At 46.4% G+C, this 22,926-nt stretch overlaps 1 protein-coding gene across 1 annotated transcript in view; it reads left to right on the forward strand.

The window, feature by feature from the left end:
* The window catches only part of C2_1H9orf85 (chromosome 2_1 C9orf85 homolog), a 415,101-nt gene that overhangs the window by 368,361 nt on the left and 23,814 nt on the right, over positions 1-22,926 (forward strand). The gene's annotated exons all lie outside the window — the stretch shown is intronic.

Genomic DNA, 22,926 nt, shown 5'->3' on the forward strand with positions numbered 1-22,926 from the left:
GTGATGGGGTGAAAGGGGGGGCATGAGAAGTGGCATTTAGCATGTCCAGGGGAGAGACTGAGTAGCATGGATGCTATGTATGACATGCAGTACAAGCTTCTAAGCACTGTTGTCAAACAAAAAGGAAGGAACAGATCCTGAGAGGGGAGAGCAGAAGTAAAAACCATTACACTGCAAAGTGCTGTGTGAGCCAGCGGAAACCAGAGCTCACTGCAGCCCATCGAAGGCGTGGAGAGGGATCCACACCTAGTGGGTGGGCGGCTTGGGTTCCTGTGACTGGATACTATAGAAGTGTAAAGTAAGCCCTGTTCGGTTGCGCATGTGTAGATCATGATTTCTCCCCAGCACCAGCTGATTCCATACAGATGTAGGAACATGGTGAAAGGGCGTCGTTGTGACCGCTTCTAGCAGAACTGTAACCTTTAAAGTTATTTTTGCAGTTGTATATGTCGCAAACTCGAGCTGAGGGTACTGGAGCTGTTTACACGAGCACCCGTTACATTACACAAGGACACATTGTATTTTGTGTTGAGCACGCGGAAAATCTGTGATTTGCCCAAAATCACAGGGTGTTGAGCCAACGCCCAGACTCGACCCGGGTTCCCCATTTCCAAGGTCCCCGTTTCCAAAGGATGCAGCTCTGGCCTTTACGCCACGTCCTCAGCAGTTAATTATGAAAATGTTTGAGGATGCTAAAAAGCTACACTTTCATTTTTTTTAAATCTACACCTTGTAGTAATATGACGTGTATTTCCTCGGGTGCCAGTATACCTTTGGGTGGAGAGCAGTGACACGCTCAGTATGGCGTTTTGGCAGTCCAGGCAGGCTACAGGAAGGCCTGGCTCTGCTGCTCTCAGCTCAGAAGATTCACCTAACGGATAGAGATGACTCGAGAGGCACTGAGGTGGACTCTAGGTCATCTGTAGTGGAGGAACAGGAGAGCATGAACCGGTCTCTCGCGTTGGTGCTGAGACCGGGGAGGTGCGCGTACACCAGTCTGTACTGAAATCAAGAATTATAATGCTAAAGGCGGGGGAGGGGCCAGGCAGCTGCATGGCAACCATTGGCGAGGGCTGCGTGAAGCTTTAATACAAAGACCGCCTGTTGTTACCCCTAACAGTAACAAAGAAAGAGAACAGACAAGTGTTAGCCTTAACAAAGTTCTTCAGGACACAGTTCAGAGCTTGTACTAATCTTGGCAGCTGTTTAGCACTAAATTTGAGTGATACTATTAACTATTGGGGTGATGCGGGGGCATAAATGAAAACTTGTTACCCTAACACGAGATGCGTGGCACTTGGCAGAGCGGTTAATGAGAGCTCATTCAGAGCCTTTGACATTTTAACTAATCTATGTTAAAAATTATCTTTACAATGCACTATTTGACCCAATATTTCAGAAAATGTTCTCAGTTTCGGAACCCCTCTGCACACTCTGTGGAGAAGATCTGCTTTACTTGCTACAATTCAGATCAATTATTATTTCCTACCACTTTTGAAGATCATGTAAGCATAATAATATAGGTGGCATCTAAAACCGACATTTGTTAGTGTTGTATTTTCATGGTAATGATGCTTTTATTATGAAATATCCCTGATGTCACTTATTGTTATGTCCTCAGGATTAAGGTTACATGATATCACCTCCTGGAAAGATTCAGGGTGAAAGGTCTAAAGATATCGATGTCACTTCCTGTGATGTCATTAAGGTCAAAGGGTGTGTGATGTCACATCCGCTACCCCAGGCATTTTGGAGAATCGATATCCATGGGCAAACTTCCTATGTTCTGATGTAAACTTGCATTCATTGTTGTGGTGTGATTTACTGATTTCACATTCAACATTTAGCTTGCTTTTGTGCGTTTTTTAAATGCAACTATCACGTTTAGGCAGAAAGATCAGGTGCTGCAAGGGAAACCGGAAGTCCATGCAAAGAGACACCAGGGTGGATCGGCTGCAAACGGCCTTTAGAGGATAGGTCATAGCAGCGCCATAGGGTGTGATGGTACTTAGCACAACATCAATACAGTACTAATTTTGTTTGTAACATCCCTTTTTTTGGTTAAAACTCTTTTTATTGAGAGTAAGCACCATGAGGAGAGGCATTAATCATATAAACGATTCCCACAAATCCGTTGTAATCTAACGCGGATACAGATTCTCAGTGGGGGTACCTCCATTACAAATATGTTATCAATTACAAACTCTGACTTCTGAATGAGTGCTTCTTACTTTGTATTTTTTTTTTATCCCCTACCCTAGTTCCCCCGATCCCCTCCCCTTAACAACTGTGGTGGTGAAGTGGTTGTGTCCACACTGCCCTTTGAATGTGTTGTGTGACTCGCAAAGTAAGTCGTTGGCCCCAGAAGATGGTTAAATGTTGTGACAATCCCACCAAATGTGGCGGAAGTCCCAGAGTAAGCCGCAACCCCTCCAGCACAAATCTGAGGTCTCTGGAAATATCTTTTTGAGTTTGGTGGGATAAAGATACCAGTTGAAGAGAGTCTTATAGTGGGTCTTATAGTGGGTTTCTCGTAGATCTAATGAGTGATTGTTCTTGGCAATGTCCGACCATAAGTGTTTCCATTCCCTTCAAGAGATTTCCCTTCCTACTAACTGTTCCCAGAAGCTAGTGTAACAAGGACTCGGTGCGTGCAGTGTAGATAGCTGTGAGCCGTACAGAATGAAGATCACCCCCTTCATGGAACTCACCCTCTGCACAAAGGTTTCTATCGGTGTTAGGTCTCGTGTGGCGGCCTCCCTGACCTGTGGGTGAAGGACCCTATGTTTGAGCTGAAGATAATGGAAGTGTTCGCTGGGTGCTAAGTGAAAGCCCCTTTGTTTTTAGGTCTCGCTATTCCATTTCGCAAGGAATGAATCGCGAGAATTATAGGGTTGCATCAGGAAAGCTAAACCAGCCGGCGGATTTCCACAAGTGCATGTGATCGTGAACGCGCATCCACCTGCTGGTTTAGCTTTCCTGATGCAACTCTAACCGTCACTTCAAAGGGATCCGCTCCGCCCCCTGCTGCACGCGCCTTCCATCCAGCGCGCGAAGCGCGTCCACACCAAAGCCATCTGTTGCTTCTCCCAGCGGGCTTGGCCTCACTTACTTCTCCGCCCCCCTAATTAACATCCCTCACGGCCGTGAACCAAAGGGATCACTTATAGAAGTGATCAGGCGAGTGCAGCATAGTGCGTTGGGGTCAGCATTAAAGTGTTTTAAATCCTATCTTAATGAAGGCAGACAAACCTGCATCTACTTACTCCTAGTAATTACCTCTTTTCATGCTCTACATTGGCCAATGCTTGCTGTCCAGCCTTTCACAAAAAGATGAACAGAAATGCTCAACATTGTCAAACATAAACCTCCAGTCACAGATCTGGGTAAAATCCATCGTTTATTTTTGCCCACCATGTCGGCATTAAAGTGTTTTAAATCCTATCTTAATGAAGGCAGACAAACTCGCATCTACTTACTCCTAGTAATGACCTCTTTTCATGCTCTACATTGGCCAATGCTTGCTGTCCAGCCTTTCACAAAAAGATGAACAGAAATGCTCAACATTGTCAAACATAAACCTCCAGTCACAGATCTGGGTAAAATCCATCGTTTATTTTTGCCCACCATGTCGGCATTAAAGTGTTTTAAATCCTATCTTAATGAAGGCAGACAAACTCGCATCTACTTACTCCTAGTAATTACCTCTTTTCATGCTCTACATTGGCCAATGCTTGCTGCCCAGCCTTTCACATAAAGATGAACAGAAATGCTCAACATTGTCAAACATAAACCTCCAGTCACGGATCTGGGTAAAATCCATCGTTTTTTTTTGCCCACCATGCCACACCAATATGGACTCAGTCATATGGAAATCAGTTGTGACCCTCTTCATGGGAGCAGTGCAGCCCTAACTACCAAGCCAGGTTCTCCCTGGATTGTAAACAAGTATTCTGGGACGGTTTCGCGGTAACGCCCCGTATCAACCAGGCTAGCTTGAATCCATAGGCGCAGTGAGCATGGGACCCGCGTCTGGACATACCCTGCCAACTTAGGGCGACTATAGCAACAGTATGCTGTACATTGTCAATCATCCAACCTTTCAGCCTAGGTATGCAGCTGCCAAGAGATTTTCTGACACCACCGGCCCTCATTCCACCAGTACTCGGCATCACACAGATTCACATAAGACTCCACGGTAACCTGTGCACAATGACCCCACACACGTTCCTGCCGGTAATACAAGAGCTGGCGCTGCCACATCTCTAGCATGCAGGCTATTTACTTTTACTCCCCCACCCTCCTGTCCCTACTTACAGGACCCTCACTATCCCGAGGCATCTATCTGCTCCTGTTTCACACAGGATCTGCTTCTATCTTTGCCCAACGAACCGTCATACATGGGGTAAATGGTCATCAACACATCGCTTTCGCCCGTGCTCCAGCACACACTTTCAGCGCTCCAAGGGGTCCCTTGATATTTAACGTGACACCATACTAGGCCATACATATATATAATATATAATATTATATTTATATATATATATATATATATATATATATATATATATATATAATATAATATAATATATAATAGCATCACAGCCTCCTGTTCAGTTTCTTTCTCACCTACATCCCCCCTGCAGTTTCAAAATGAGCACGCCAGTCCTTTTTCTTTCATGCGTTCATTCATTGCTCCCTTTTATTATTATTATTACTATGGAGAAGTGTGGCTCACTGATTAGAGGAGGCAGACCTGGAAGCAGAGGTCAGCCTGGGACCAGGGTTCAATTCCCAGCTCGGTGGGGTCTTGAGCCCTAAAATGTCCATGGACTCGACAATTCTCGCTCCAGTGCCTATTCGATTCACGGGTTCACACTCTGCGACTCTGGGCAATAGCTTGCTTAATCTCCACAACGGCCCCTCGCGGCGGGATGCCTGGCTTTCACCTTGTGGATACCCTGCTGGGGTTATCTCACAGGGGAATACCAGGACGGGTTCCCTAAGCAAGCGCTTAGAAACCGCTCGGTGATTTGCGCTATATAAATTCCTGTACATTTACATTTACATCATGTAACGCTGCGCCGCGTTGCACACATGGGGTTCTTCTCCGCTCGGGACCACTGCCCGATGCCCACTTTATTCAGGTTCTCTGACAATGCGTCCTGATTCACTTGCAGAATGTGTTTTTTTACCTCTTTCTCCCTGTCGGGATAGCAGAGGTGGGAGGAGTGACATCTCCCCCACCCCCTAGGAATCACTGCACTCGAGCACGCGCAGGCCTATGTGAAGACAAACCAGAAGCAACCACACCTCACTGTCCACTCTCTGCTACTCCCTGCTCGCCCTTTCTCCCCAGTCGGCGTCTGTATAATCATTCTTTCATTCATTGTCCGCTTTTTGTGCCTCAATGGTACACTATTTACTTTCCACGAGACAGTCTAAAATCCGGTAAGCATTCCAGTAGGGAAGAGGATGTGGCCGAAAGCCTAGAGCATTCAAACTTGAAACTGGAGGACCGGTTTTGAATCTCGCCGAGGACGCTCAACATCCTGTGATTCTGAGCAAATCCCTGTGCCCAACAACAACACAAATGAATTTGCATTTGGTGCTTCGGGTCCAGTTCGAGCTATATGAAAGTCCATAAAAATATTAAAATTCTCTCCCTATCACCAACACGCAATTCGTCCCTGCCCGTAGAGGATCTTCCGTTTCAGGGCTAATTAATCGGTGACTTTCGTAGCACGCATCTCACTTAAGCGCCAAGAGGCTGCCAGAGCCGTTAATAAACAGTGCCTACTCCTCTGCAATCAAATTTTTATAAACAGTTTTGTGCCTATTTGACAATGTACTGTGCAAAACTGTTACGGTTTAGTCAAATTAGTGCCGTATTGTTATTACGTGCAAAAAGCTTAAATTAGGGCGGGGTCTTCCGGGACGCTTAACTTAGTATTTACACTTTTTTCTAGAAACATTGTACACATGTTTGTTTGGCCTCCTTTTCTATTTTAAAAATTACACATAACCAATAATGCTTATACATATACAAAGCATCCTGCCTTTAAAATTTCCTTTTGCAACCCAGCTCCTTTACAGTTCCTGCAGGCATATGCAGCACACTTCCCCCACTTGCAATAAACCTCCACCAAACGCCAAACTTTCCTACAAATGCAATCACGGCCTCGGGCGCTCCTACTAACATAAATTAACAAGTCGTTGTCACAAAGCTTCACAGGAAAGACCAGCGACGCCATATGGACAGCAGGCAGCCACAACACATCTTCCCCACTACTCTTTACCTACCATTTGTTTCTCCCGTCAGTGATTTGTACCTCATATGTTTCCTTCCAATCTGGCCCTATCTTTCCACACAATTTAAAGCACTTTCTATAACATCTTCCTGTGTCCTGCCCCTTTTCTCTTCCCTCAAACCCCTATTTCCCATTAAACTCTCCATTTTTTTAAAAACAAAAACTCGCCGGTTCTCCTTGTTTGCTTGTCTGCCCTTCTGCCCTCTGTTAGACTCGCTTTTTGTGCCTTTCTGCCCCTGTTAGACTCGTTTTTTGTGCCTTTCTGCCCCTATTAGACTCGTTTTTTCCCTTGTTTTTCTGCCCTTCTGCCCTCTGTTAGACCTGTTTTTTGTGCCCTTCTCCCCCTGTTAGACTCGTTTTTTGTGCCTTTCTGCCCCTATTAGACTCGTTTTTTCCCTTGTTTGCTGCCCTTCTGCCCTCTGTTAGACTCGCTTTTTGTGCCCTTCTGCCCTCTGTTAGACTCCTTTTCCCCCCTTGCAACCCCTGCATCACTCAGCGCAGCCCCTGCATCACTCAGCGCAACCCCTGCATCACTCAGCGCAACCCCTGCATCACTCAGAGCAACCCCTGCATCACTCAGCGCAACCCCTGCATCACTCAGCGCAACCCCTGCATCACTCAGCGCAACCCCTGCATCACTCAGCGCAACCCCTGCATCACTCAGCACAGCCCCAGCATCACTCAGCGCAGCCCCAGCATCACTCAGCGCAACCCCAGCATCACTCAGTTCAACCCCAGCATCACTCGGCGCAACCCCAGCATCACTCGGCGCAACCCCAGCATCACTCGGCGCAACCCCAGCATCACTCGGCGCAACCCCAGCATCACTCGGCGCAACCCCAGCATCACTCGGCGCAACCCCAGCATCAATCAGCACCACCACATTATCAATCAGCACCACCACAGCACCACCCAGCACCACCACAGCACCACTCACCACCACCACATTATCACTCAGAACCACCACAGTATCACTCAGCACCACCACAGCACCACACAGCATCAGTCAGCACCACCACAGCACAACTCAGAACCACCACAAAACTACTCAGCACCACCACAGCAACACTCAGCAATCCACCCTACAAATCCACCCTCCAACACCAACTACACCCTCCACCCTCCAAATCCAACATCAAACAACAGACTCAAAAAACAAAACCACAATCAAACTCCACCCTACAAATACAAGTCCACCAAGTTATTTGCAAAAGTTTTACCAATTACCATTATACATTACAATAACTTTTATTTAAAAATGAATTCATACATTTCATTAGAAGCCATTGTTATTTGTAATATCAATACATATAAGTCACATACAAACAACACATATTGTATTACAATTGCAAAAGGTGTCGCATTAAAATAATTAAAACTATTGGCATTGTAAAATACAAAACTATTAATTCCTATATTTTCACTATTAAAAAACATAAATAAAAATTAATATCATTTACAATACCAAAACATCAAACTTTCCTAATGCGAGACCTATTGCATTGCAAATGCTTGTTTAATTTTATTGCATCAATACTCAACAACATACCATGGCACCGCTATACACGTACACGACCTCCAAACAATCCTAGCTTACTGTATGATGTTTTACACAGCCATAGAGCCAACAACCCGTTCCGGGCAGGCGGCGACAACATTGAGGACCCAGCTGCCTGTTCCTCAAACACACTGTTTCATGTTCCCATTGACTATCCACAAGCCGGTGATACATGCTATCTACAGCCCCAAGGAACATCACCGGTGTCAACTGCATCTACACTCAACTGCACAACTTAAGTCACTGTCCGACGTGTCCCCTAATCTTCGCATGTGTTGTCAGTAGCTCGCACCTCTACCCCCGCATCTATTTCCTCCTCCTCCCTTTCCTTCTCCCAGTCACTGCCACTTTTATATGTCGTATATAGACCCCAAAAATTCTTCGGACGACTCCTAGGCGGGAGTAACTCTCTGTAATTCTCTGACTGCGTACAGCAGTACTTTTTTTTTATTTTTTTTGAAAATGTCTTTATTTGCAAAATAAGTCACTGCATATTGTACAGACAGTTATATAGTGTATCATTGTATCTTGACGTATATCTCAGTATGTATTTCAATTATAACATTTTCCATTTTCAGTGAACATCAACCACCCAACTCCCACCCTATTCCCTCCCCCTCCCAGCACTTACTCTTCCATGTATCAACACTATAACGGTTTTGTGTCATTGAGTACATTACAAACAGCATCCGATAGGGGTGCCAGTCCCCATTGTACATCATATATGTATAGCATCTAGTTCGTTGTGTGTGTCCGCATCTCAGTTCCCGCGTGTATTCGATCATGGGCATCGTATCCCCCTACTACGATCAACAGACTTGTGCTAGTCCCCTTGTTCCTGCATACCTTGTTTGAACGCTATAAGTAAGGCATTCCAGTCCATCGAGATGGGATGTTTCCTGAGGCCTCTGCGTTCTTCCCTGCCTAGTTCCTGCCCCTCAGCTTTACCCCACCGGATCACCTCCCCACTCCAGGTCTCTATGTCTGGCGGCCTTGTCGATTTCCACCTCATCGCCACTGACCTCTTCGCTAGTAGCAGCGCCAGATCCACAAATCTGGATCCTACACTCCTCTTCTTCTCTTTGTGTCCTATCCCCAGCATGCAATACGAGGCGGACGTGTAGGGTCTACCTGGTGCTATGTCATTTAATATGTGGTGTATTGTACCCCAGTAGTGTCCCAGCTTAGAGCATTCCCAGAACATGTGCATCATACCTGCATCTTCTTGCTGACATCTGGGGCAGGTATCAGCCGCAGTCGGGAACATTATGTGTAGCGTACAGCAGTACAACATATCATGTGACCATTGTTGCAGTGTCGGAACCGGGCCCCTCATCCAAGCTCATTGCCACCCTACGCTTGGCCATAAGAAGCCCCATATCCACCATCCTGCGAATAGCTTTAGGGAATTTTTGGGAGTACCTCAGTAAAGCCACTGCCGGGTCTGGTGTGAGCTCCGTATCTACCACCCTCCCCAACTCTCTGAATATTTCCACCCAATAATCTTGTATCCCCGGACATTGCCATGCCAAGTGCATAAAATCTGCTGTCTGTACCTGACACCTTTCGCAAGTCACCTCTTCCCGAAGACCATATCTGCAAAGCCTCTCTGGGGTGTAGTAAACCCTATTAATGTACTTAAAGTGTATAAGCCTATGTCTGCCATGCAGTGAAATCTTTCTAGTGTTCATGCAGCAGTAGGACCACATGGAGTCGTCAATCGTCATCTGCAGAACTCATTGCCAAGCTAGCCTAGCCGCAGTGTATCTGTTTTCCCTGTGAGCGATGGTTAATTTATACATGGCTGTTATCATCTTGCAGGGAGATTTATTCTTGATAACATGTGTCAGTTCCCGTACTTCTGGTGCTTCAGCTAAGTCCTCTCCCAGCATGTTGCGCAGCACCCTACGCACCCTGTAGTACTGGAATCTATGCAGCATATTGCCAGCGTTAGCAGCTCCCTCAACCTGCTCCCAGGTCTTCACCACTCCATCTAGGAGTAGGTCCCCAGTCACTTCCAGCGTCAGTGCGTGTAGCGACTGTACCACGCCCCAATCTCTACATGGCCCGAGCCATCGCGTCCAGTCTATAGGCATATTCGGTGAGTAAAATAATGCTCCAGCTTGCTGTTGCAGTATACTATGCCAGGCATGTCGGATTGAATTTATAGAATCTAAAATACCCGTTCTGCGGTCCACAGGCTGAAATATTGTGGCAGGTAGGGTAATTGGTTTAGCAAACAGTCTCTCCAGTCGCAAAAACAGGATATCAGCCTTGCCGTGTAGCCAGGCATGCAGTAGAGCTCCCTGCGCTGCCCTATAATATAACTCAAAATCCGGCGCCCCAGTCCTCCCATGTGATACTGCAGAGTAAGGACTTGCCACCGTACCCTCAGCTGTTTCCCCCCATGCCAATTTTATCATGGATTGCTGAAGTCTGTTGAAGTAGGATCGCAGTAAAACTTTAGCAATATTTGTGAATAAAAACAGGAGTCGGGGCAAAACTATCATCTTCATAATCGAGATACGTCCCATTAGTGATAATGGGAGACTAGACCATAGCTCTACATCGTCTTCAAGTTTAGCCATGGCCGTGCCGTAATTTTCTATAAAGACTACTTCTGAATCGGTATGCAGCCTAATACCCAGATATGTAATCGAGTCGGTTTTCCACTGCAGTGGGTACTCCATATCAAATTCCACTGTGGCGGGGGTGAGAGGAAACACCGTCGACTTTGCCCAGTTAACCTTCAGCCCTGACAGCTCTCCAAAGTGAACCACCTCTCTTATGATTGACGACAAGTTGGTTTTGGGGTCCCGTACATAGAGCAGCGTATCGTCTGCGTAGGTCGACACCACTATTCTATACGCCGGGAATCCTATTCCCTCGTTGCCATGATATTCTCGTAACGCACATGCCAGCGGCTCTGCCACCAGTGCGTATAACAGTGGGGACAGAGTGCAGCCTAGCCTAGTCCCTCTTGAGATGGGGAATGGATCGGTAATCATATCTCCCAGGCGAATACGCGCCGTGGGCCTGTAGTATAATATTCCTATTAACTTTAAAAAGACTGGCCCCACTCCCATTCTCGTCAGCACCAACCTCATGAACTCCCATTCTACTGAGTCAAAAGCTTTTTCCATATCTAGAAAAGCTGCTATCGCCTTGTTTTTCTGTCTAACATGTTGCATGGCTCCAAACACCGTGCGTATGTTATATGTAAGGTTCCTATTCGGTACGAAACCAGCCTGCTCCGGAGTGACCAGGGTATTGGACAGGAGGGCAAGTCTGTTGGCTAATATTTTAGCAAAAATCTTATTATCCACGTTAAGCAGGGAGAGAGGGCGATACGAGCCACACTCCTCTGGTGGTTTGTCTGGTTTGGGAATGGCGACCAAAAGGGCCTCTCTCATGGACTGCGGCATAGTGCCAGAAGTACACATGTCATCGAACAGAGTAGCCAGGTGCGGAAGCAGCAGGTCAATAAAGGCCTTATAAAAGGAGACCGTTAGGCCGTCCGTCCCTGTGGCACTGCTAGCTCTCATGCTCGCCAGGGCTTCAGAAATTTCGTCTTTCTCAATACGTTGCATTAGGAACTCTCTGTGCACATCAGAGAGGAATGGTAATCTAATATGTTCCAAGTAGTTTAAGATTTGCTCGTCCATACCTTCCGAGCGCGAGGTGTACAGGTCAGAGTAAAATTGTTTGAAGCGCTCCGCAATTGTCACATCATCCGTTAATAATGTCCCATCTATATCCCTAACCTCCAAGATCTGAGCCTTGCTATGCTTCGCCTTCATCATCCGGGATAAAACGGATCCCGGCCGATCACCCTCCCCTTAGATGCACGCTGTTGCGTACTTGTCCATATGTTTCACTTCGCTGTCTGCAGCGTCGTGGTATTCCTCTATCAGCTTTTTGATCTCTTTTTCTAATTCCACCCCTCCCTCAGCGATCTGCTGGTGCTCTAGGTCATTCAGTTTTTGTTCCAGGTCTGATAATCTCTTCCGGATAGCCCTCAGCACTCCTGAATGTTTAGACATCGCAATGCCTCGTATATAAACCTTAAAAGTTTCCCAAACGATCTGGAAGCTGTCTACTGAACCAATATTCGTGGTGAAAAACGTTTCTATGGCCTCTGCCAGTTCCTCCCTAAAAAGCGGGTCAAGAAGGGATTAAGGGGGAAATCGCCTCATAAACGGCGGAACAGTCTTTTTCGGCGTGGTGAGGACCAGCAGTAGCGGGGAATGATCAGAAAGTGTGCGCGGTAGTATCATGAACTGTCCAATCTGGTTAATTAACGAGGAAGAGGCGAGCCAATAGTGTATCCGTGTGTGTATGTTGTGGAATGCAGAGTAGTGAGTGAAGCCTCCCCTATCTCCATTGCAGACTCGCCATACGTCGTCGACCTCCATGCGAACCATTATGCTGTCCAGCACCCTCGCTGCCGCCACCGGCTTTCTCGAAGAGCCCGCAGATCTATCGAGATCTGGGTTACGCACAAAATTGAAATCTCCTCCCTATAAGAACAGTGCGTTCCGGAAGCTTTTGGCCACCTTAGCTAAGGTCATAAAAAACTCAGGGCTGTCGTAATTGGGGCCATACACATTGACAATGATTAGATCCATACCCCGACCTTTACAATTGGGGATAACATAGCGACCTTCTGCATCTGAGTGTAAATGTGTGAGTTTGAAGGGTGTTCTGGGGTTAACCCAAGTCAGCACTCCTCTAGCATGTGTAGTGAACCCTGCCGAATTGGTGTTTCCCAGCAGTCCTCTACTGCGTAGCATAGGGCTCGCTTGCGGTAGATGCTTTTGCTGTAGCAGAGCTACATCCACATTGTGCCTGTTTAACTAGCTAAGCACTTTCCTAAGCATACGGTGGTTGTTAAGTCCTCTAACATTCCAAGTCACTGCCCTCATGCAGTCCACTGGGTTATGAATATTGGTTGCCTCATGTGCCATCATAACTAAATCCTGTTCTCCTCATGTAATCTGACTCACTGTGTGCACGTGTACAGTGCACCATATATGAAAACAAAAACAAATCCCTCCAACAATTCCCATTCAGAAGCAACCCCACCTTCTCCCCGGCCCGCCTCCCACAGCTGACCTCCCCCAACTTGGTGCATTGAAAGTACAAAACAGTCACCACCCTCCCCTCTCCTGCGCACTCCCACAAAATGTGAAAGTTGTGCATGGCACTCGTAGGCAGAGGTAGCTCCTTATGTCGGGCACAAGCATACAATAACATTTGCCCTGACAGGCGTGGCCCCGTGTCGTCCATATCAAGTTACAGCATTTACCTTAAGACCAATTCCATCTATCATTTCCCCCCAATTTTGTCCGCAACATCTACTCCCTGCCCCCATGGAGTGGTACAGGGCCCACCGGACCCCGCACCCCAGTGGCATCGCTCAGTCTATCCGACCTGACTAATTTCTAACAGTTTCCCAACCACTCTTTTCTGCAGACATTATTGTAGGAGAGATGAGGCACTCTCCGAACCATCAAGCCCCTCAATGTCCAATCGGTGCGACCCAACATTACCCCCAGCTCCATCCCCTCCCTCAGCCTTCCCATTCCGTTATCTTACTCTCCTGGTGGTCACTGCCTCACTGAGTCAGTCCTGGTCTTCTAACGAGCCTCCAGCAGCCTCTTCCAGCAGTCGTTTTTCCGGACTCTCTCATTGTACATTGGACCAGTTTTTGATTACCTGTTGTAATGCCTTAGGTTCCGTAAAAATATGTGATCGCCCTTGCCTGTTGACTCTAAGTTTCGCCGTATACAGCATTGCATAATCAATACCTAGGTCACGCAGCTGTTTCTTCAGTGGGTTGAAGTGTTTAAGGGCCTCCTTGACCCGGGCCGTGAAGTCTGGGTACAGTGACAACTCGGGGCCGTCGTACTGTTGTTCTTGGATAAGTGGGGCACAGCCCGGTTAGAGACAGCTTCCACTACCCCCGTTACTACACCAGCGCGCCAAGTCGGGGTTCTGTGCACGTGATACGGCCCTCCTGCCAGGGCTCAAGCAGGGCTGACCCAGACCAATGTCACACAGTTATTTACCCCCAGTTGGCTCCTGCACTCCCTCTTGAGATCAATTGCGTGCAGAGGAAGGGCTGCATGCCGCCCCGGGGGAAGTGTGCTGGCCCCACCTCCCTCTATCCTCTTGGGAAGCCCCCTGGTCTCGCTGCAACAGGTCCCCACAGTGCCTGGAAGCAAGTGCAGGGCGCTAGTCACACACCTGCAGGTAATTATCACTCTGTGGGGGGTGGGGTCTGCAACTCGATGCTAGCCTCTGGTGCTGTCTTCTTTCTCCGTAGGGATCGCATCCACTCTGCTCACAGCACCAGCAATCACGCTCAATGGGCCCCCACCAGGGTACAGGTGGCTTTTTCCTCGCGTTGCCAGCAGCCGCCGCTTGTCCCGCACTCACCCGCTTCTGCCAGATCACCCTGGGTGTCGTCTGGTGCTGCCTCCGGTCAGCCCCCAAGCACCAACACACGCTGCTCCACTCCGCAGCGGGATCCAGGCTGCTAATACTCCGCAGCACCGCCGCGCTATGCAGCCGCCCCCCACACCGGTGCCCGCGACCTCACGGCAGCGCCGCCCTCCGTGCCGCTCAACACTCCGGGAAATTAGTATCTCGTCCGGGCAGCCTGTGCAGCAATCTTTAATAGAGCGCACCTTCTGTCTCGAGCGCTAGCTGCACGTCACGTGACGCTGCTCGGCCGTCGCTCACCCTTCAGCTCGGGGATGCCACGGCCCGCCTGCTTCCCCGCTGCACTGTGCCGAGGCTGCCATTGTACACCTCCAATTTGGAGCGTAGACTGCTCAAATGCACCCGCTTTCCTTCCGATGTCTGGGGGGTCAGCACAATGTGCTTTACATTGCAAATGCTGTCAGATTACTTAAGGATCGTTTGACTACGTGCCGGAGCCCCGGCTCAAGCGGCCATCTTGTCCGTGAGCTAGCTCTGCCCCCGAAAGTCCCTTTGACAATGTTCGAATGTGAGTATGTTGTGATTATGAAAAAGATCCGAAAACATCAAACACCCCCCTTCCCTCCAGGCATTAAAAGGCCCCTCCTGCAATGCTGAGGGAGGGGACAACAAATAAAAATGAATCGGGGTGTAGGGAGAAGGGAACGTCGTCCAGCTTAGCCCTTTAGTTATCTCATCCCAAACCGTTCTAGGGTGGTTCGTGTAGATGTGTTTAGATAGGCGTTCGGGGGCCTATATTTCTTGTGCTTCCTGATCACATCCCAGATTGTTCTCCCTACTATCGCCCAATCCATGTGCAACCAATGTTTGTCCGATTCCCTCATCGACCATTCCGCAATTATCCTCAGTTGCGCTGCTTTATAATATATGCTAAAGGGCCGCCCCTCCATCACCCTTTGTGCACCTTAATTTGTGAAAGGGGAGGCGAAGTCTGCCGTTTTGACATAAGTATCAAGTGATGAGTGAGTGTAGCCTAGGAAGGAAGTTCCTCTCTAAATCAATTGGAAGAGCCTGGAACAGATATAAGACTTTGGGTAGCACTGTCATTTTTATCATATATATATATATATATATATATTCACTGAAAAAACCATAGGTTAGAGACCATATATAGTTAGCTGGACATTTTATTGACATAAAACCAATGAAATTCCATATATAGTTAGTTGCACTAACTATATATCGCGCACCCGCAATCCACTGCTGATGATGTCACATATTACATCATTCATGACATGGTCAGTGACATCACTGATGACATCTCAAATGACATCACTGATGACATCACTGATGACATCTCAAATGACATCACTGATGACATCATCTAGTGTCTGTGTGTTTTTGTAAAGTTTAAATATGTTTTACATATTGAAGAATGAGTGGATGTATGGAAGACTGAGTGTGTGTGTGGCTGGCTGGGAGGTGTGTGACTCTGTGCATATCAATGTGTACTTGTATCAGTGATTGTATAAGAGAGTAAGTATGTGTTAGTATATGTGTGAAAAGTATGGTGTTCTGTGTTTAACTGTATAGATGAGGAAATCGAAGTGTGATTGATTCTTCACAGGACTGACTAGGTGTATGAGTGCATATGATAGTGTTGTAATAATGAGTGACTGTATGTATGAGTGATTGTATGGGTGAATGAGTGAATGTGTGTGTAGACATAGGAATCAGTGAGTGCGTATGTAGTAACTGGTATTGGTGTGTCATGATGTCATCAGTGATGTCATTTGAAATGTCATCAGTGATGTCATTTGAGATGTCATCAGTGATGTCATCAGTGATGTCACTGAAGTATGGTGTTCTGTGTTTAACTGTATAGATGAGGAAATGGAAGTGTGATTGATTCTTTACAGGACTGACTAGGTGTGTGAGTAACTCCATGGATGAGTGGCAGTGTGTGAGTGTCTGCATAGGTGTATGAGTGCATATGATAGTGTTGTAATAATGAGTGACTGTATGTATGAGTGATTGTATGGGTGAATGAGTGAATGTGTGTGTAGACGTAGGAATCAGTGAGTGCGTATGTAGTAACTGGTATTGGTGTGTCATGATGTCATCAGTGATGTCATTTGAGATGTCATCAGTGATGTCATTTGAGATGTCATCAGTGATGTCACTGACCATGTCATGAATGATGTAATATGTGACATCATCAGCAGTGGATTGCGGGTGCGCGATATATAGTTAGTGCAACTAACTATATATGGAATTTCATTGGTTTTATGTCAATAAAATGTCCAGCTAACTATATATGGTCTCTAACCTATGGTTTTTTCAGTGAATTTTCAAGGTTTTGTAAATGCAAATTCCTAACTATATATGGTCTATAACCTATGGTTTTTTCAGTGAATTTCATTGGTTTTTTAAAAGCTAATATCTATAGCTGTAAAATATATTCTTTATTACGTGACGTATCACGTAGCCACGTGAGACGCCTCATGACGCGTCGCATAACCGTGACGTATCGGCTCTGCAGCGCAAACAAAACCCGTATATATATATTTTTTTTTAACCTTAATTAGACAAAATCCACACGTGCACATATCTTGAGGCCTTGCAAAGGCACATCAAACAAACAGTCCCTACAATTTTGCCAAGTTTGCTGGAAATCTATTCCCTTAATTTTTTTTTTACTGTTTCTCTTGGTTTTCCCCTTGTTACGCTTACCGGGACGCTACCCGGTACGCGAACCGGACGCTCCAAAAACACAAGATGGCGGACTCCCGTTACGCTGCGGGTTAGCTGCCCGGTTCGCGTACCGGGAAGCGCCTCTACCGCGAAAAATCGCGGGGGACTTTAATATCCCCCTCATCAATCCTAGGGGGTCAGGAGGGGTTTACCTTGCCCCCTTTCCTTCATTTCCCCCTTCTTTTTTCACCACATCTTGTCTCTCGAACCTACCGAGAGACAAGATGGCGGCCGCTCCGGACTGTTTACAATGTTGACAGCTACGCTGCCGGTTAGCTGCCCGGTTAGCTGCCCGGTTAGCTGCCCGGTGAGCTGCCTGGTGAGCTGCCCGGTTCGCGTACCGGGACGCGCCTCTGCGGCGTAAAATCGCAAAAACATATTTTTTTTATTTTTTGCCCCGCGGGGCACTTTAATATCCCCCTCATCAATCCTAGGGGGTCAGGAGCGGTCTACCTTGCCCCCTTTCCTTCATTTCCCCCTTCGTTTTTCACCACATCTTGTCTCTCGATCGTACCGAGAGACAAGATGGCGGCCGCTCCGGACTGTTTAGAATGTTGACAGACACCGGAGAGCCAATCAGCTTCGCTTCGCGAAGTTCAGTTACGCGTCAGGTACGCGAACCGGGGCGCTAACCGGAGCGCTGTCACAGATATATATATTTTTTTAAACGTTAATTTCTCAAAATCCACTGGAGCACATATATTGAGACATAGCAAAGGCACGTCGGGCAAACCATATCTACAATTTTGCCAAGTTTCATGTAAATCTATTCAGCCGTTCGAGCTAAAAGTGAGTCCAACCGCCCTATGGAAAAATGAATGGGAAAAACGCGTTTTGGGACCCCCCTTTTTTCTCGGCCCCCCCTTGACGAAACCCCCCCAAATTTTCTGCTCAGAAACAAAATGTGCCATTTTCCTGAAAATTTCAGCCAATTCCGTCCACAAACGCCAAAGTTATTAGACATAGAATTTTCAGAAATCCCATAGAGAAAAAATCCTAACTATATATACCCACTGGCTATCGCCAGTAGGTAATATACATATATAAACATATATAATCTGCATATCTATATAAATATAAATGCATGCATACATATACATATATGCATACATATGCATGTTATTTACATGAAAGTTTTAAAAACACTAATAAAAGCAAAGCTAAAAAGCCACCTCATTACAAACAGAATGGCTTTAACTTAAACGAGGGCGAGATCTATTGCATTTTCAATGCTTGTTTACTTTGGTTCTATCAAGAAGGCATTCAGATGTGTCACACATTTGCCATAAATTCTGAATGTTAGCACTCTAGTTGCTCATTAGATCACTGTAGTAAAGCTAGTGCTCACCAGGGAAGTCTGCTGCTAATCATGGTTTGCAGCCATTTTCCCGCATTTTTTATCCCGCAGACTTTCAGTCCGCATACCATTATCCCGCAAGGTCATTGACCTCGCATACCATTATCCCGCATTTTTTCAAAACGCATGTGCATTTATCGCGCATGCCTTTACAAAGAATTACGTTTTAAAGGCATGTATGGTAAATGCATTTGCGTTGTGAAAACCACGATGACGAGAGAGGTAAGTGGGTTTGTGTTAATTTTTTCGTGGGTTAGTGATTGTGTAGTGTAGTGTAGTGTAGTGTTGTGTAGTGTAGTGTTGTGTTAGTGTAGTGTAGAGTTGTGGTGGTTGTTTAGTGTAGGGTCATGCTGGGGGTAGTGTTTTAGGGTTTAGGGTTGTGTTGTAGTGTTTGCGTAGTGTAGGGTCATGCTGGGGGTAGTGTTTTAGGGTTTAGGGTAGTGTTGTAGTGTTTGCGTAGTGTAGGGTCATGCTGGGGGTAGTGTTTTAGGGTTTAGGGTTGTGTTGTAGTGTTTGCGTAGTGTAGGGTCATGCTGGGGCTAGTGTTTTAGGGTTTAGGGTAGTGTTGTAGTGTTTGCGTAGTGTAGGGTCATGCTGGGCGTAGTGTTTTAGGGTTTAGGATAGTGTTGTAGTGTTTGCATAGTGTAGGGTCATGCTGGGGGTAGTGTTTTAGGGTTTTGGGTAGTGTTGTAGTGTTTGCGTAGGGTAGGGTCATGCTGGGGTGTAGTATTTTAGGGTTTAGGGTAGTGTTGTAGTGTTTGCGTAGTGTAGGGTCATGCTGGGTGTAGTGTTTTGGGGTTTTGGGTAGTGTTGTAGTGTTTGCGTAGTGTAGGGTCATGCTGGGGGTAGTGTTTTAGGGTTTTGGGTAGTGTTGTAGTGTTTGCGTAGTGTAGGGTCATGCTGGGGTGTAGTGTTTTAGGGTTTTGGGTAGTGTTGTAGTGTTTGCGTAGTGTAGGGTCATGCTGGGGTGTAGTGTTTTAGGGTTTTGGGTAATGTTGTAGTGTTTGCGTAGTGTAGGGTCATGCTGGGGGTAGTGTTTTAGGGTTTTGGGTAGTGTTGTAGTGTTTGCGTAGTGTAGGGTCATGCTGGGGGTAGTGTTTTAGGGTTTTGGGTAGTGTTGTAGTGTTTGCGTAGTGTAGGGTCATGCTGGGGGGTAGTGTTTTAGGGTTTTGGGTAGTGTTGTAGTGTTTGCGTAGTGTAGGGTCATGCTGGGGGTAGTGTTTTAGGGTTTTGGGTAGTGTTGTAGTGTTTGCGTAGTGTAGGGTCATGCTGGGGGTAGTGTTTTAGGGTTTAGGGTAGTGTTGTAGTGTTTGCGTAGTGTAGGGTCATGCTGGGGGTAGTGTTTTAGGGTTTAGGGTAGTGTTGTAGTGTTTGCGTAGTGTAGGGTCATGCTGGGGGTAGTGTTTTAGGGTTTAGGGTAGTGTTGTAGTGTTTGCGTAGTGTAGGGTCATGCTGGGGGTAGTGTTTTAGGGTTTAGGGTAGTGTTGTAGTGTTTGCGTAGTGTAGGGTCATGCTGGGGTGTAGTGTTTTAGGGTTTTGGGTAGTGTTGTAGTGTTTGCGTAGTGTAGGGTCATGCTGGGGGTAGTGTTTTAGGGTTTAGGGTAGTGTTGTAGTGTTTGCGTAGTGTAGGGTCATGCTGGGGTGTAGTGTTTTAGGGTTTTGGGCAGTGTTGTAGTGTTTGCGTAGTGTAGGGTCATGCTGGGGGTAGTGTTTTAGGGTAGTGTTGTAGTGTTTGCGTAGTGTAGGGTCATGCTGGGGGTAGTGTTTTAGGGTTTAGGGTTGTGTTGTAGTGTTTGCGTAGTGTAGGGTCATGCTGGGGGTAGTGTTTTAGGGTTTAGGGTTGTGTTGTAGTGTTTGTGTAGTGTAGGGTCATGCTGGGGGTAGTGTTTTAGGGTTTAGGGTAGTGTTGTAGTGTTTGCGTAGTGTAGGGTCATGCTGGGGTGTAGTGTTTTAGGGTTTTGGGTAGTGTTGTAGTGTTTGCATAGTGTAGGGTCATGCTGGGGGTAGTGTTTTAGGGTTTAGGGTAGTGTTGTAGTGTTTGTGTAGTGTAGGGTCATGCTGGGGGTAGTGTTTTAGGGTTTAGGGTAGTGTTGTACTGTTTGTGTAGTGTAGGGTCATGCTGGGGGTAGTGTTTTAGGGTTTAGGGTAGTTTAGTTGTTTAGTGTATGCTAAAGGCATATTCGTTCTAAAAGTTTTCGTTATTTTAATTTGCGGCCTAATAGTACATGCGGGATTTTTTTTGCGGACTGATGGTATGCGAGATTTCGTCATATATTCGCTAATCATACTTTCTATGGCAAAATGAACCCCCTCATTTTGTTCCTTTTTAAATTAAATGTTTTAAGAGTTACCACTTTATTCCAATCAAGATGGCTTCAGGTGTGCCATACCTTTGTAATAAGTAGGACTGTTAGCACTCTAGTTGTTCTTTAGAACACTCTGGGACATTCTGTCATTGGGCTATAGTTGGGCTACATCTGGCAGATATTTGGGCTACATTTGTTTTTTTTGGCTCTGGTGGCCATCTTTGGGCTACATTGGGCTACATTGGGCTACATTTGGGCTCCAACATATATATAGCCCAATGTAGCCCAATATATATTTTTCAAAGTTAATTTTCGTAAAAACCACTGGAGCCTATATCTTGAGACATAGCAAAGGCACATCGGGCTACCAGTCCCTACAATTTTGCCAAGTTTGGTGTAAATCCATTCAGCCGTTCAGGCTAAAAGTGAGGCCAACCGCCCTATGGAAAATTGCATGGGAAAAACATGTTTTGGGACCCCCCTTTTTTCTTGGCCCCCCCTTGACGAAACCCCCCCAAATTGTCAGGGGCTGCTCAGAAACAAAATGTACCATTTTCCTGAAAATTTCAGCCAATTCTGTCCTCAAACGCCAAAGTTATTCGACATAGAATTTTCAAAAATCCCATAGGAAAAAAATCCTAACTATATATACCTACTGGCTATCGCCAGTAGGTAATATATATATATATATATATATATATATATATATATATAGTGGTTTCCAACGTTAGAGGTCATGTTGTAGCTGTGTCAGTGGGGGTGGGGGGCTGGGGGGGTAGTTTGCCCTGAATAAGCCCTCCAGTCATGCGTGAGCTGGATTCCCAGATACTTGAGAGAGTATTTCTCCCCTTCTGGCACCGTGAGGTTTAGGATGGACGATTTAGTTATGTTTACTCGGAAACCCGCAGCACTTTCAAACTTCCTTAGTTCTACCTAAAGGGCCTGCAGCGAGGGTTGAGGGAAGGTGTCATCAGCACATTGCAATGACACAGACGTGACATCTTATGTTCCTCACCTCCGATTCTTATCCCCTGGATCCCTGGGGTTGCCTGGATCCATGCTGCTAAAGGTTCTATGCTCAGGGCAAACAGCAGGGGCGACAGCGGGCTTCCATGCCTCGTCCCCTGTCTAAAGCGAACAGGAGTGAACTTACCCCATTAACCTGCACTCTTGAGTGCGGTTGTGTATAGTTGGCTTTAATCAAATTAATAAATGGTCTCCCAAATCCGAAACCTTCCAGTGTACGGAAAAGGAATGTCAAAAGCTTTCTCCGTGTCCAAACTCACCAGGATCGCCGAAATCTTGTATTTGGAAACTTTTTCTATCAGATGGAGTGTCCTGCAGATGTTGTTGTGGGTTTGCCTCCCCTTTATGAAGTCCGATTGATCAGGGTGGATGAGATCTGGCATCAGGATCTCTAATCTGGCTGTCAATATTGCTGAATATAATTTTGCATCCAACTTTAACAACGCAATTGGCCTATAGGAGGCACATTTCTGTGGGTCCCTTCCTGTCTTCGGGATCACGGTTATCACGGCTTTAGCCATTGAAGCTGTCACCCTTGGCCCCTCAGCTATCACATTAAATAGTGAGGTTAAATGAGCAGTGATTTCTGATGCATATTTTCTTTAAAAGTGTTCCATCAGACTGTCCGGCCCTGGGGATTTATGAAGTTTTAACGCCGCTATCGCTCTCCTTACCTCCTTGTCAGTGATTGTAGCATTTAGCTGAACATCCCTTTTTTACTTCATTTTGATTTTCCATTTGTTTTAAAAATGCACCTGGGGTTTTGTAATTGTAACTGGGGTGTCAAGTGTTTCTTACTCCTCACTTTGACAAGATCTTCCTAACCTCAGTATATGATACGTAATAATAATAATAATCCACATTTGTATAGCGCACAATCACCCGTTAGGGTCTCTAGGCGCTGGGGGCCGTTGGGAAGATTAAGCAAGCTATTGCCCAGAGTCACATGGTGCTGGGCTAACCTGCCGCCGGAGCCGGGGATCGAACCCTGATCCCCAGATTCCAGCGTCAGTTTACCTGGCCGCGGTGCCACACCTCTCCCTCGTACGTACGGTAGCATAGTTTTACTAAGTGTGAAAGGAGGTATGTGGTGCCAGGACGTAAGTGATCTTGTAAGGTGACAAAGGCAATTAACCTGTTTTCCTTTCTGGTTCGGCCCTTTACATC

The sequence above is a fragment of the Lissotriton helveticus genome, chromosome 2_1 (genome assembly GCF_964261635.1).
Source record: "Lissotriton helveticus chromosome 2_1, aLisHel1.1, whole genome shotgun sequence".
NCBI lineage: Eukaryota > Metazoa > Chordata > Amphibia > Caudata > Salamandridae > Lissotriton > Lissotriton helveticus.